Genomic DNA, 15,124 nt, shown 5'->3' on the forward strand with positions numbered 1-15,124 from the left:
CCTTTTGTAGAATTTTATGTAAATGGTATATGATATATAGTCTTTTTTGTTTGACCTCTTAGCATAATGTTTTCGAGATTCGTCCATACTTTTGCGTATATTAATATTACATTCACTTTTACTGCTGAATTAGTATGGATATACCACAATTGGTTTATCCACTCACCAGTTGATAGACATTTGGATTGTTTTCAGTTTGGGGCTATTATGAATAAAGTGGCTATAAACATTCCAGTACAAGTCTCAATGCAGACACATTTTTATTTCTCTTGAATAAATACTTAAGGGTAGGATTTGGGGGAAATATGATAAGTGTGTGTTTATTAAACACTGCCAAACTGTTTTTCAAAGTAGTTTAGCTATTTTATATTCCCACCAGCAATGTATGAAAGTTTTGATTGTTCCACAAACCTGTCAATGCTTGATATCATCACTTTTTCACCTGAGTCATTCTAGTGGTTGGATAGTGGCATCTCATTATAGTTCTCATTTGCATTTCCCTGGTGATAGTGATATTGAGCATCTTTGCATGTAGAGATTCTCTGATTGTATCATTTTTTATTGCACTGATAATCTTGGTTGCTAACAGCTATTTGTCTGCATTGATGGAATCGTTTCTATCTTTTCCATTGCTCTCAGTGCTGGCTGTAAAATACAATAATTCATGGGAAGCAGAAAAGTGGGAAAGTGAGGGTTTTGGAGTCTGGCAGCCAAGTGGACCCTGAACCATCACTTTCAGGCTGAGTGATCTTGGGCAAGTCCATTAAACTCCCTGAGCTCCAGTCTTTTATTTTCAAAATGGGGATTGTCATCATCAACAACCAGTAATTATTATTATTAGCTACCATTTATCAGCGCCTTCTATGTGCCAGAGTGTATTATTTATATACTAAGTAAGTGTGCTTGTATTATGTAAAGTGCTTACAACAGTGCCTAGAACATAGTAAGCTCTACATTAGTATTATATATATATATATATATATTTTTTTTTTTTTTTTTTTTTTTTTTTTGCGGTACGCGGGCCTCTCACTGCTGTGGCCTCTCCCGTTGCGGAGCACAGGCTCTGGACGCGCAGGCCCAGCGGCCATGGCTCACGGGCACAGCCGCTCCGCGGCATGTGGGATCTTCCCGGACCGGGGCACGAACCTGCGTCCCCTGCATTGGCAGGTGGACTCTCAACCACTGCGCCACCAGGGAAGCCCCAGTATTATATTTTTTTAATTTATTTTTATTGCAGTAAAATATGCATAAATGTTACCATTTTAACTATTCTTTTCTTTTTATAAATGTATTTATTTATTTATTGTCTGCGTTGGGTCTTCGTTGCTGCACATGGACTTTTTCTACTTGCGGTGAGCAGGGGCTACTCTTCGTGGCTGTTACTCTTCATGGCAGTGCATGGGCTTCTCATTGCAGTGGCTTCTCTTGTTGCGGAGCATGGGCTCTAGGTGTGCAGGCTTCAGTAGTTGTGGTTCGCGGGCTCAGCAGTTGTGGCTCACGGGCTCTAGAGCACAGGCTCAGTAGTTGTGGCACACGGGCTTAGTTGTTCCGCGGCATGTGGGATCCTCCCAGACCAGGGCTCAAACCCGTGTCCCCTGCATTGGCAGGCAGACTCTTAACCACTGCGCCACCAGGGAAGCCCCATTTTAAGTATTCTTAAGTGTACAACTCATTCACTCAGTGGCATTAATTACACTCGCATTGCAAACATCCCCATCATCCATCTCCAGGACTTTTTCATCATCCCAAACTGAAATTCTGTACCCATTAAACACTAACTCCCCATTCTCTCTTCCCCTGAGCCCCTGGTAACAACTGTTCTACTTTCTTTTGGTTGTTGTTGTTGTTATTTATTTATTTGGCTGCGTCAGGTCTTAGTTGCAGCACACAGGATCTTCGTTGAGGCACGTGGGATCTTTCGTTGCAGCACGCGGGCTTCTCTCTAGTTGTGGCGTGCAGGTTTTCTCTCTCTAGTTGTGGCCCGCGGGCTCCAGGGCATTTGGGTTCTGTAGCTTGCAGCATGCAGGCTCTCTCGTTTAGGCACATGGGCTCAGTAGTTGTGGCCTGCAGGCTTAGTTGCCCCGTGGCATGTGGGATCTTAGTTCCCCAACAGGGATCGAACCCACGTCCCCTGCGTTGGAAGCCGGATTCTTTACCACTGGACCACCAGGGAAGTCCCTGTTCTACTTTCTGTTTCTATAAATTTGGCTATTCTAGGTACTTTATATCAGTGGAATCATACAATATTCGTCCTTTCAGGACTGGCTTACCTCACTAAGTACAGTGTCTTCAGGCTTCATCCATGTTGTAGCATGTATCAGAATTTCATTCTTAAGTCTGCTTCCCTTATTTTCTGTCTGGTTTTTCCATCCATTATTGAAAGGGAGATACTGTAGTCTCCAATTATTATTGTAGAACTGTTTCTCCCTTTGATTCTGTCAATTTTTCCTTCAGACATTTTGAGGATCTGTTATTAGGTGCATAAACTTATTATTATTATTATGTCCTCACAGCAAACTCTGAGGTAAGACCACCATCATCCCCATTTTACAGATGAGGTAAAGAAGGCTTACAGAATTTATCTTGGCTGAGGTCAACATATATCATAATGATCCTCTTTAAAAATGCATTTGTCACCATTGGAGATAGCTATTATACCCACTCCTAATTCTGAATTTTGGCAATTAATGGGAAAATATAAATCATGGAGCCTGCCTTTTCGACTCAAACTGCCTGTCAAATTGCATGTAACCAAATATCTTGGCTAATGAGGAAAGGTCTTTCCTTACAAAATAATTCCAACTAGAAAATATTGATGGAATGATGGAATTAGAAAAACACTTTTTTGCAAGCCCTCATGGAATAATGTTCTAGGTAATGATGATCAATGGATGCAAAACACATTCGATCAAAGTTTGGTGGATGTATTCATTTCCTATTGCTACTGTAACTACACATTTAGTGGCTTAAAGCAACATAAATTTATTATTTTACAGTTCTGGAGGTCAAGAGTCTGAAATGAGTCTCAATGGGCTAAAAATCAGGATGTCATGAGGTCTGTGTTCCTTACGAGGCCCTAGGAGAGAATCTGATTCCTGGCCTATCCTAGGTTCTAGAGGCCGCCTGCATTCCTTGCCTAGCTGCCTCTTTCTCCTTCTTCAAAGCCATCAGTGTAGCATCTTCAAATCTCTTTCTGACTTTGACCCCTCCCCCCATGCCTCTCTCTTTAAAGGACCCTCGTGCTTACACTGGGCTCACCTGGATAATCTAAAATAATCTCTTTATCTTAACATCAGTTGATTATCATCCTTAATTCCACCTGCAATCTTTATTCTCTCTTTCTAGGTAACATAACATATTCACAAATTCTGGAGATTAGGACACGGACTTCTTTGGGGTAAAGGTGATATTTTGCTTATCACAATAACGAACTAGAGGCTTGTAAGGTATCAGATTATCCATTTACAGATTACTAAGAGGTTATAAAGGGGGAAAATGCACCTTATCAATCAAGGAGTCAGACTGTCCCCAACTAAACCCACTGATCAATTTTAGCAACACTATTGGTGTGACAACAGATGGATGAAGTATGCATTCTGATGTTGTGTAGTATGAAATAAAAAGTGTGACCTATGAAATACTCTTAACAAGGATGTTTTACCTGACTTTAGACGACCTTTTATAACTAACTTCCAGTTTACCAGAAATACAGGGGGTGAAGAAAAGAATTAAATGACACCATGAAGAAACAGGAAAATTGCCTCAGTTTCTTTAGTAAATCACTGACATTAAAAAAGAAAAAGCCCAATGGCTGTTCTAGATTAAATAGTAATGGTTCCCCCAGAAGAAGACTCTAATATATGGATTTGAGTGTATTTGGGAGGTACTAGAGTACCAGTAGGGAAGCAAGGAAGAGATGCAGGGAAGGAAAAGTGCTAATGCAGGGTTTACTGTTAAGCCAGCTACAACAGTGGGCAGCTGGATCTCAATCTCATGAGGAAACTCTTGGAAATGGCACAAAACATAAGACTCAGAATTACCCCCACCCAAAAAGCAAGGGAGCTGGAACAGTTATATACCAACTGGCAAAAATCATTTGTAGAGGACTGATCCCTGGGAGTGTTAATTCCTTGGCATGTGGCAAGCAGGTAAAGCAATCCTGTACAGTGGTATACCTAATATATTTGATACTTGCAATGGGTCATGTTTAACCCCTTTCACTATATGAAAAAATTATTTTCAATAATTAGTATGAAATAAAATGAAAAATAATCAGATAGAAAAGAAATATAGTGAAAAGTTTCTTTTGTTGAACTTTGTATGTATAATCATGCCATTAAAATTTAAAATAATAAAAAATAAAACACGTATTATAATACCAAAAAGTAAAAAGGAAAGATAAATGATTTCCAAATACATCAATGTGGTTTTTAAAAAAGGGGGGAAACATACCCCCTATTGATCTATTGCAATAATGAATAATAACAATAAAATTTATTTTCAAGCTTTAACTTTTACAAATTTGCAAGTGACTTCATCAAAATTATATTCTTCACGTATGCATGCTAAATAGACAGTATAACCTATCAATCCGTCTTTACTCCTTTCTATCAGTTTTAATTTTGAAAAACCTCTTTTACATGAAGCAACCCATAAATACTTTGATGGAGATTCTTAAAAATCCATTTCACAACAAATTCCAGAAATCATAACGCTGCATATTACTTTGTTTTTGGAGGATGCATGCTAGTGGATTTCAGTTTGTCTCCAGAGTCCAAAATTTCCACTAGAGTATCTTCACCATTCTACTATGCCTGGTAAAAATCTCCATTTTTATTCGGCAAAATAAGATGAAATGGCTGAATGATAGCATATATTGACATTATTTGAGTCATTGCTTTAGAATGAGTGTCCAGTTCTTGGTAGAAATGATCAGAGTATTGAAGCATTGCCTTTTTACTTCTTCTGGCACATTTTGTCATTTCTCCTGGAATTCTTCTTCAAAATTTGATTCTTTTTTTCCTTGTAAATGTTCATTCCTTTCATTTTCTGTTATATAGCCAATGACCTTCTCTAGGATTTTTATGTGCCAATCTTCAAGCATGAATTTTACTATACATTGTTCAAGGTTGATTCTGGCCCTCTGCAAACATTTGTGTCTTACTAACGTCATCTAAAATTTCACACCAAATAATAAAATATAATTCAGAAAACAAATCACGTGGGGCAAAGAATAAATTATGAGTTGATCCCCTTATGTCTATGCTTTCTTTTAGATTGCACAGTATTTCAAAAGCTAACATTAACTTTCAAACTTTGTTCTTATTGTGCACACAGTTTCATTTGCCTGGGATAGTCGTTTCACTAATATACCTACATCCAGCAGCATTTTTAGTAGACAAGGTGATATTGAAAAGAAAGGATAATTTTTTTCCCAAAGTTTAAAAAAAATCACACATTAAAAAGGACTTCCAAAAGTGTGAACTCCATAAAAGTTCGGAGAATATTGTAAAAGGCACAAATAAGGATTTGGAATTAATATCTTTGATTTTTACCTGAACTACAGCATGCTTACCAAACCAAAATATTGCACCTCAAATTTCACTTTGTTTTGCTGTTTTAAATTTCAAACACAAACAAAAATCTCCAAGAGGTCACATACAGTGACAACATTAACTCAAGTTCTCATTCTTCATCTTTACACTCACTATGCTGTTATCATTTATTTCAAATCTGCTGTTTAAACACAGGAATATGTAGTTCCACAGAGGTTGGAATAATGGCATCCTAAGAAAGCTCCAATGATTCCAAACCTTTACTAACTTATTTTTTAAACAAATGCAAGTAGCTGAGTCTGCATATGTTGGGGGCCGACTGTATACCTTGGATTGTCCTGAATTAACTTCCATGTGCTTGTTAAGGTATAAGTAATTAAAAGGTGATCATTTGGCTCTGGTTCCAGTTAAGATGGAGTAAGCACATTCCACCCTATCTCTGCCATTGTATGCAACCAAAAAATCCCAGAAAGAACACATGGAACAGTTATCTGAGGACTCTGAAAAGTAAAGAATAGCAAGAGGGCTGAGGAAGGAAACCAGAACTTGAAGAACCACTAATCCAGTGGTGAGTCTTCTTGTTTTACTCCTCTAGTACCTCCCAGCCTGGACTCAAAGCTTGCCTGAAACCCAGAACTAATATCATATTTAAGGGTGAAAGACTAAACCTCTCCCCCCTAAGATTAAGACATGGCAAGGATCTCTACTCTCATAACTCCCAATCAGCATTGTAGTGGAAGTAAAACTATCCCTACTTAAAGATGACATGATTATTTATGTAGAAAATCCCAAGGAATATACAAAAAAAAGCTCCTATAACTAGTAAGTGAATTTAGAAAAGTTACAAGATACAATGTCTGCTTATAAATATCAAATGTTATATCTATATAATAGTACTGAACAATTGGAAACCAAATGTTTAAAAGAGCACTTTCAGTGGTTCCCCCCAAAATGAAATAGTTAGGTATAAATCTAACACAAGACGTTCAGAATCTGCGTGCTGAAAACTATGAAATGCTGATGAAAGAAATGAAAGAAGATCTACATGGAAGGAGAGCCATATCATGTTCATGGGTTGGAATACGCAATATAGTTAAAATTCAGTTCTTCCTTGAAACTGAAATTGAGCTATACATTCAACACAATTCTAATCAAAATGCCAGCAGGAATTTTTGCAGATACAGACAAACATATTTTAAAGTTTATAAGGAGAGCTAAAAGGAACTAGAATAATCAAAGCAAATTTGGAAAAAAAAGAATAAAGTTGGAGGATTCGTGGCACCCAATTTTAATATTTACTATAAAGCTACAGTGATGAAGACAGTGTGGTATTAACAAAGGGATAGATACATAAATCAGTGGAACAAAATAGAATCCAGAAATAGATGCACACAGACATGGCCAATTATTCCTTCAACACAGGTGCAAAGACAATTCGATAGACAAAGGATAGTCTTTTTAACAAATAATGTTAGAACATTTGGTCATTCTTTTGGTATGCAAAAGAATGAATTTCAACCTAAACTTCATGCCTTATACAAAAATTAACTCAAAATGGATCATAGGTCAAAATGTAAAGCTATTAAAATATTAAAAGACAGGAGAAAATCTTTATGACTCTGAGTTAAGCAAAGAGTTTGTAGATATGATATTAAAAACATAATTCTTTAAAATTGATAAATTGAACTTAATGAAAATTTAAAACTTTTGCTCTATGGAGGGTATTGTTAAGAGAGTGAGAAGATAAGCTATAGACTGAAAGAAAATGTTTGCAAATTACATATCCAACAAAGGACTTGTATCCAGAATATATAAAAACAAATGCTCAATATTCAATAATAAAAAGAATAAACCAAACCCAAGGAAAATAGATGAAGGAAATAATAAAGATTAGAGTGGAAATTAATGAAATAGAGCATAGAAAAACAATATGCAAAATAAAAAATAAGGTTTTTTTCTTTAAAGATTAACAGAATTGACAAGTCTTTAGCTAGACTGACCAGGAAAAAAGACTAAAGACTGAGGAAAAAAGACTCAAATTACTAAAATCAGAAATGAAAGAGGGTAATGCCACTACTGGACTTACAGAAAATTTTTTAAAGGATTATAAGGGAATATTGTAAAAACTATGTACCAACAAATTAGATAACTTCAATGAAATGGACAAATTCCTAGAATGATGTAAACTACTGAAATTGACAAAAGAAGTATCAGAAAATTTGAACAGATTTTGAATAGATCAATTACAAGTTAAGAGATCAAATTAGTAATCAAAAAACTGCCCACAAAGAAAAATCCAGGCCCATATTGTTTCACTAGTGAATTCTACCAAACATTTAAGGAAGAATAAATACCAGTTCTTCACAAACTCTTCCCAAAAATAGAAGAGGTGATAATATTTTCCAACTTATTCTAAGAAACTGGTATTACCTTGATACGAAAATCAGACAAAGGCATCACAAGAAAACTACAAACCAATATTCCTTATGAATATAGATGCAAAATTTCTCAACAAAATGGACTAAATCCATCAACATACAAAAAGTATTATACACCATGACCAAGTGGGATTTACCCCAGGAATATAAGGTTGGTTTAAAATCCAAAAATTGAGTAATATAATACATCATATCAACAGAATAAATGATAAAACCATATGATTATCTCGATGCATAAAAAGCATTTGACAAAATTCACACCCCTTCATGATAAAAACACCCAACAAACTAAGAATAGAAGGGAACTTTCTCAACCTAATTAAGGCATCTACAAAAAATGCACAGCTAACATCATACCTAATGGTGAAAGACAGAATGATGCCACCCTAAGATCAGGAACAAAATAAGGATGTCCAGTCTTGTGGCTCTAACCAACATTTTATTGGAGATTCTAACCAGGGAAATTAGGCAACAAAGTGAAATGAAAGGCATCTAGATTAGAAATGAAGAAGTAAAACTAATATCTCTGTTTACAGATGATACAACCTTGTATAGAATACCCTAAGGAACCAACTACTAAAAACTATTAGAACTAATAAATGAGTCAACAAGGGTGCAGGTTAATATACAAAAATCGCATTTCTATACACTTGTAATGAACAATCCAAAAATAAAATTAAGACAGCAATTTCGGGACTTCCCTGGTGGCGCAGTGGTTAAGAATCCGCCTGCCAGTGCAGGGGACATGGGTTCGAGCTCTGGTCCGGGAAGATTCCACATGCCACGGAGCAACTAAGCCCGTGCTCCACAACTACTGAGCCTGTGCTCTAGAGCCTGCGAGCCACAACTACTGAGCCCACGTGCCACAACTACTGAAGCCCGCATGCCTAGAGCCCGTGCTCCACAACAAGAGAAGCCACTGCAATGAGAAGCCAGCGCACCATAACAAAGAGTAGCCCCCGCTCAATGCAACTAGAGAAAGCTCGTGCACAGCAACGAAGACCCAATGCAGCCAAAAAATAAATAAATAAATAAATAAAAACAAAAAAAAACTTAAAAAAAAGACAGCAATTCCATTTACAATAACATCAAAAAGAATAAAATACTTAGGAATACATTTAACAAAATAAGTACAAACTTATTCCTTAGAAACTACAAAACATTGTTGCAAGAAATTTTAAAAGACCCAAATAAACAGGACATCCCATGTTCATCAATCAGAAGACTTAATATTTTTATGATGGGAATGCTCAAATTAATCTACAGATTCAATACAATCCACATCAATTTTCTGACTTCTTTGTATAAATTGATAAGTTAATCCTAAAATTTATATGAAAATTCAAGGGACACAAAATAGCAGAAACAATCTAGAAAAAGACAAACAAAACTGAAGGACTCACACTTTACCATTTCAAAACTTAGTACGAAACTACAGTAATCAAGACAGTGTCATACTGGCATAAAGATAGACATATATCAACAGAATAGAACTGAGAGTCCAAAGTAAGTCCTCACATTTCTGGTTAATTGAGTTTTGACAAGGGTGCCAAGATAATTCAATAGGGGAAAGAACAGTCTTTTCAACAAATGGTTCTGGGACAGTTAGGTATCCACATGCAAAAGAAAGAATTAGGACCATTACCTCACACATATACAAAAATTCATTCAAAATGGATCAAAGACTCAATTTAAGACTTAAAACTATAAAACTTTATTTTGAAGAAAATAGAGGTGTAAATCTTCGTGATCTTAGTTTAGGCACTATTTCTTAAAGGTAAAACCCAAAACACAAGCAACAAGGAAAAAACAAATGTATTGTTCCTTATCAAAATTTAAAACTTGTGCTGCAAAAGACACCACCAAGAGTGGTTAAGAATCCGCCTGCCAATGCAGGGGACACGGGTTCGAGCCCTGGTCCGGGAAGATCCCACATGCCACAGAGCAACTAAGCCCATGCGCCACAACTACTGAGCTTGTGCTCTAGAGCCCGCGAGCGACAACTACTGAGCCTGTGCGCTGCAACTACTGAAGCCGTGAGCCTAGGGTCCGTGCTCCACAACAAGAGAAGCCACCTCAATGAGAAGCCCGCGCACTGCAATGAAGAGTAGCCCCAGCTCGCCGCAACCAGAGAAAGCCTGTGCACAGCAACGAAGACCAAGTGCAGCCAAAAATTAATTAATTAATTAAATTTTTTTTAATTTTTAAAAATTAAAAAAAAAAAAGACACCACCAAGAAAGTGAAAAGATAACCCTAGAATGGGAGAAAATACTTGTAAACCATCTAGCTGATAAGGGGCTCTATCTGGGATATATAAAGAATTTTTACAACTCGGACAAATAACCGAATTTTAAAATGGGCAAAGGACTCAGCTTTGAGCAGGCTCTGGCCTCTGGGGCCCGCGGAGGGGAAGGGCTGGCCGATACATACCCAGGCTCTGAGGGCCCTGCAGAGCTGGTGCCCAGGCAGGGTGAGCTCTGGAGGAGAAGGCTTCCACAGTCCGCAACAGTCTCCTCATGGTGCCCCATCCGGTGCCAAACACCTGCCACCCACAGCGAGAAGTACCAGCCGCTTGAAAGTCCAGAAGGGGTCGGGCTCTGGGGCCCTGCCCTTTGCCCTCGGGCCTGGTTTCTTCATGGGCTGGGCTTGCGTGCGCCCCCTACCCCACCCTACCCCCCACCCCGCCCGCCCTTTCTCTGTGACATGTACAATGGACATGTCACAAACGCCAGCCTGAGCTGTCCAGCGTCCAGTGTGTGCTAGACCTCGAGAGGAGTTAGAAGCTAGGGAGAAGCTCTCCCAGTTTCACACTCTATTCTGGGATTGCTTGACGCACAACCGGTTCTACACGGGCAATTTACTTTGTAAATTACGTACCTGGCTCCACCGCTGCCGGCCCCGCCGTGGGGCCCCGGTGGGCTGTCACCCACTGGTTTTTCCCTCCCAGGAGGCTGCCACATCTGACCGGGACCACCCCGCTGCTCCAGCGCCTGCCTTCTGCCCTGGTCGCAGGCTGTCCCACCGGGATCGAATGCCTTTATCGCCTGGCTTTTACATCGCGCCAAAAACGCAATATCCCATCCAGCAGGCCAGGTACTCCCGGCTGGGGTTGCTTCCCTTGGTGAGCTGGAGGGACTCGCCAAAGAAGCCCGTGCTGTCTGCTCGTAATTCCATGATGTTCGGCCACTCGAGAACCATCAAGATTCCTCCACCTGGGCGCAAATTTACCCTCCTGCGTTCACCACCTGAGCAGGTAGTCAAGGTTAGGAAGCCGGTACGTCCAGTCACCTCCCACTTCCTTGCCCAAAGGAGAGTGAGGTGAAGGTCCAAGCAGAGCCCCGAAGAGGCATAGCAAAGGAGGATCACACAGAGACGGAAGGAAGGAGAGGACGATCGGAAGAGGGGCCACCATAGCAATGGGGATATACCATTGACATCTAGGCCCCAGGAGACCAGCGGAGTCCTCACTTCCCTCAAGTGCAATCCTGAGCCTCCTTCCCGAGCACCCAGAAGACAACTTGAGTGAGAACGCCCAGATGTCTCCAGTGAGCTCCTCCTCAGAAAGCCATGTCATCCGCTCAGATGGAGATGCTGGAGATGTCCTGCCTCATTGGAAGCCTGAATCCCATGCCATGGTGTTCTCTGCCCCAGCTGCACACTGCTCCCTGCTGCTGGAGAGGGCAAGTGCTGGGTGAAGACCACCGGCCCAGCTCATCAGCTCACTGATGTCTGGGAAGGAGTTGCAGCGTGAAAAATGTTCAGACATCCCACCAAGAAGCTCCCCTTCCCTGGTATCTACCAGCAGCTACCAGCAGGCCCTGCAAGCGGAAGATTCCCCTGTCGCTATCGGGGCTGAGGTCGCCCCCGCCACTGACATGGGATCGAGGTGATTTGCCCCTCCTCCTAAGCTTCCGTGCTTAGCTCTTGCCAAAAACCCAGGCACCTTGGAGAAGAACACTGAGCGTCAGTGGAACAAGATTCTGAATAATATAAGGAAGGTCAAGGAAGACTGCAGTGCCCCTCAGCCTGCCCCTTCTCTCTCCCCACCTGCCTCACAGACTGCAGACTCCCTGCCCCTGACCACTCACCCCTTGGAGGTCCCTGCTACTACCACTGACTTGGCCGACCTATATTCCAGGTCCCCCAACCTGTCTTTCCCTGCACCTTCCCCAACACCTAATATTGATCAGGAAACAAGATACACAGTCGCGAAGTCCCCTCCTCTTGCTATTGCTGCTGACTCTCTTCCTCCTTCAGCTTCCAATCCCATTTTGGGAATTCCACTTAAGAAGAATGAAGGCCCTTTTCATTCAGTCACGGCCACAAAACCTCTTATTTCTCACCTCCCCACGCCTCCTAGCATCCCAGCTTTCTCCTTCCAGCCACCATCCCATGAAAAGGAACCCCCAACACCCATTTGTGTAGATTCTACCCCTCCTTTATACTTACCTACCCCTCTTACAGTCCCTACCATCAATCCCCCTATTTTAACTGGGCAGCCCATGACTTCTATGGCAATTCCTTCCACTAGCATGGTCATGGTATCTGGAAGTTTGACCTTCCAGCCTACTGTAGATACCGATGTCACTGACATGGACACTACTGCCCCTTCCCAAGCTGTCATTTTTAGGTCTCCCCCAGGTTTCAGGGTGGAGCAGAGAGGCACCCTGCAGGGGTACCAGTGTCCATCACACGACCTGTGCCGATGGTCCCCTGCGCCACCCCAATTTTTAACCATCCCTTTGGCCCCAAAACCAACCCTCAGCCCATATTTGGGACCTCTGATAGGCAGCAGAGGGCCTCTCTCCCTGGTGCTCCTGTTTTCCCCAGCCCCCCATTAATGGCTTCGGCCGTCATCGGTGCTTCAGTAGGCAGCACCTCTGACACCAAAGCTATGGACACCATACCTCCTTCTTAGGCTGTCATTTTCCAGTCTGCCCCTGTCTCCAGGTAGAACCAGTACCCATTTCACACGGCTGTTCCTATTTCTGGGAACACACCATCCAGTGGTAGCAATGCCTCGGCCCATGCCTCAACTCATTTACCTGCAACATCGGCCAACAGATAGACCAACACTTCAAGCTTCTCTTGGACCCAGGTCTGCCGTCTCAGGCCACATTTGGGGCTAACGATGGGCAGAGGCCTAATGATTATTTTCTATTGGGAAACCCAGCAGCCTCAGCACAAAATAAAGTCCTAGTCGCTCCTGCAGCCCAGCCACCGCGAGTCAGCATCATGCAGTCCGCTTTGCCAGCTCCCTTATTTGCCACCACCAGCAACACGCAGCCGGCCTTTGGCGACAACCCAGGCATTCTCCCCAGGACCGTGTCCATTGCTACTGGCTTTGGAGTTGCCACCAGGATGCCCAGTACTGGGGACAGTAGCTGGCTGTTTGCCGACACCACACCGGGCCCACTGTTCATGGGACCTGCAGCCCCTATGGCTGGTGGGAGCCTTGGAGTCGGTGTGTCAGCCTCAGGCCTCGCTCATTCAGAGGCATCCAGACCACTTAACTTTGGGGCAGGACTAAGTGGGGCACCCAGCACCGCTTCTGTTCCTACTTTGGGCCAGACAACCTGCCATCTACCTGACCACAGCAAGGCTGCTGCAGTAGGAGGGACAGGCACCATCCCAGCATTTGGGAACATACCTGATTCCACCTAAATCCAAATACCTGGGGCCTACCTAGGCTGAATACAGGTGGAACGGTGATGGCAGGGGAAAACACCATCCCCACGCTTGGAGGCCACTTTCATTCACTGCACACAGGGCCCATCTGGATGTAAAAAATCTATGTTTAAAAGTTCCATCACCAAGGAAGAGAAATCTGTGTCAAGGGACGTGTCAGTTTCCACCTTGCATCAGAGCGCCCCACATCTGCTGGAGTCGCAAGCGTGGGTACCACCCGTGGGTTTCAACACACTTCTAGTTCTACCTTATTTCCAAACACAAGGGGCCCACCTGCTCACAATCCAGGTGGTGGTCGTCTAGGAGGGAACAACATCATTCCCATGATTGGTGAACCTGGTATTCCCACTTACAACTGGGACCCACCTGGCCAGTACACAGGTGGTGTGGATGGAGGGAACAGCATCTCACGGGTGCTGGGAGGCCCTGTGTATTAACTGCCATCAGACTTGGTACCCATCTGTGCAGAGAACGGGGGGGCCATGGGGGACAGCACCACACCTGCTGTGACTGCATACACTTCTGGGGCCGCATTCATACAAAGCACCTGGGTCCCCCCCTGGCCAAAACCCAGGTGGCACCGTGGGGGACAGCCTGTGCTATGGATGTGCCTGTGCTCATAGGAGTCTGGCAGCCTCATAACCTGCCCAGGGCTCCACAGGAGCCATCAGCCAATTCCTTTCTTCTGTGAAGAAACTCAACAAATGAAGAGCAGATCTTATTCTGCAAACTGTGTGTAACCATGAATGGACTTTGCCTCACTGGAAAGCGGTTCAGCCCCTTTAAGTGAAACTTAACCTCCTCTCTTCCTACAGCAAGCCGGAGGACCACACCTCAGGGGTGTGCAAGTGTGTGTGTGTGTGGTGTGTGTGTGTGTGTGTGTGTGTGGGGTGTGTGTGTGTGTGGGGTGTGTGTGTGTGTGGGGTGTGTGTGTGTGTGTGTGTGTGTGTGTGTGTGTGTGTGTGTTGGAGGGTATGGAGCATATGAGCCCACTTCAGAACTACACCAGACTTGAGAAGTTCCAGTTAGGAGAATGGAAGAGAGCTACCTGTATCATCCACTGTGCCATCCCCGGCTTCACTGTTAACTTGGCCGACCAAAGCTCCCGGCCAGTTTTCCCTAGACTTGGAACTGGCAGGATGCCCACTGCTGTTTTCAGATGCTTTCTCTCCCCCTATGCATTTGCCCCAATGGGTCCTTCTCTTTCCCAGCTTTATGTACATATATATATATATATATATATATATATATATATATATATATATATATATATGTAACCTTGTTCATATTAAAATAAATAAGTTTAAAAAATAATAAAATTGGCAAAGGACTTGAAAAAACATATCTACAAAGGTGATATACAAATGGCCAAAATGCACATGAAAAGATGCTCAGTATCATTAGTCATCAGTGATATGAAAAACCACAATGACATACCACTT

Source organism: Stenella coeruleoalba (genome assembly GCF_951394435.1).
Source record: "Stenella coeruleoalba genome assembly, chromosome: 1".
NCBI lineage: Eukaryota > Metazoa > Chordata > Mammalia > Artiodactyla > Delphinidae > Stenella > Stenella coeruleoalba.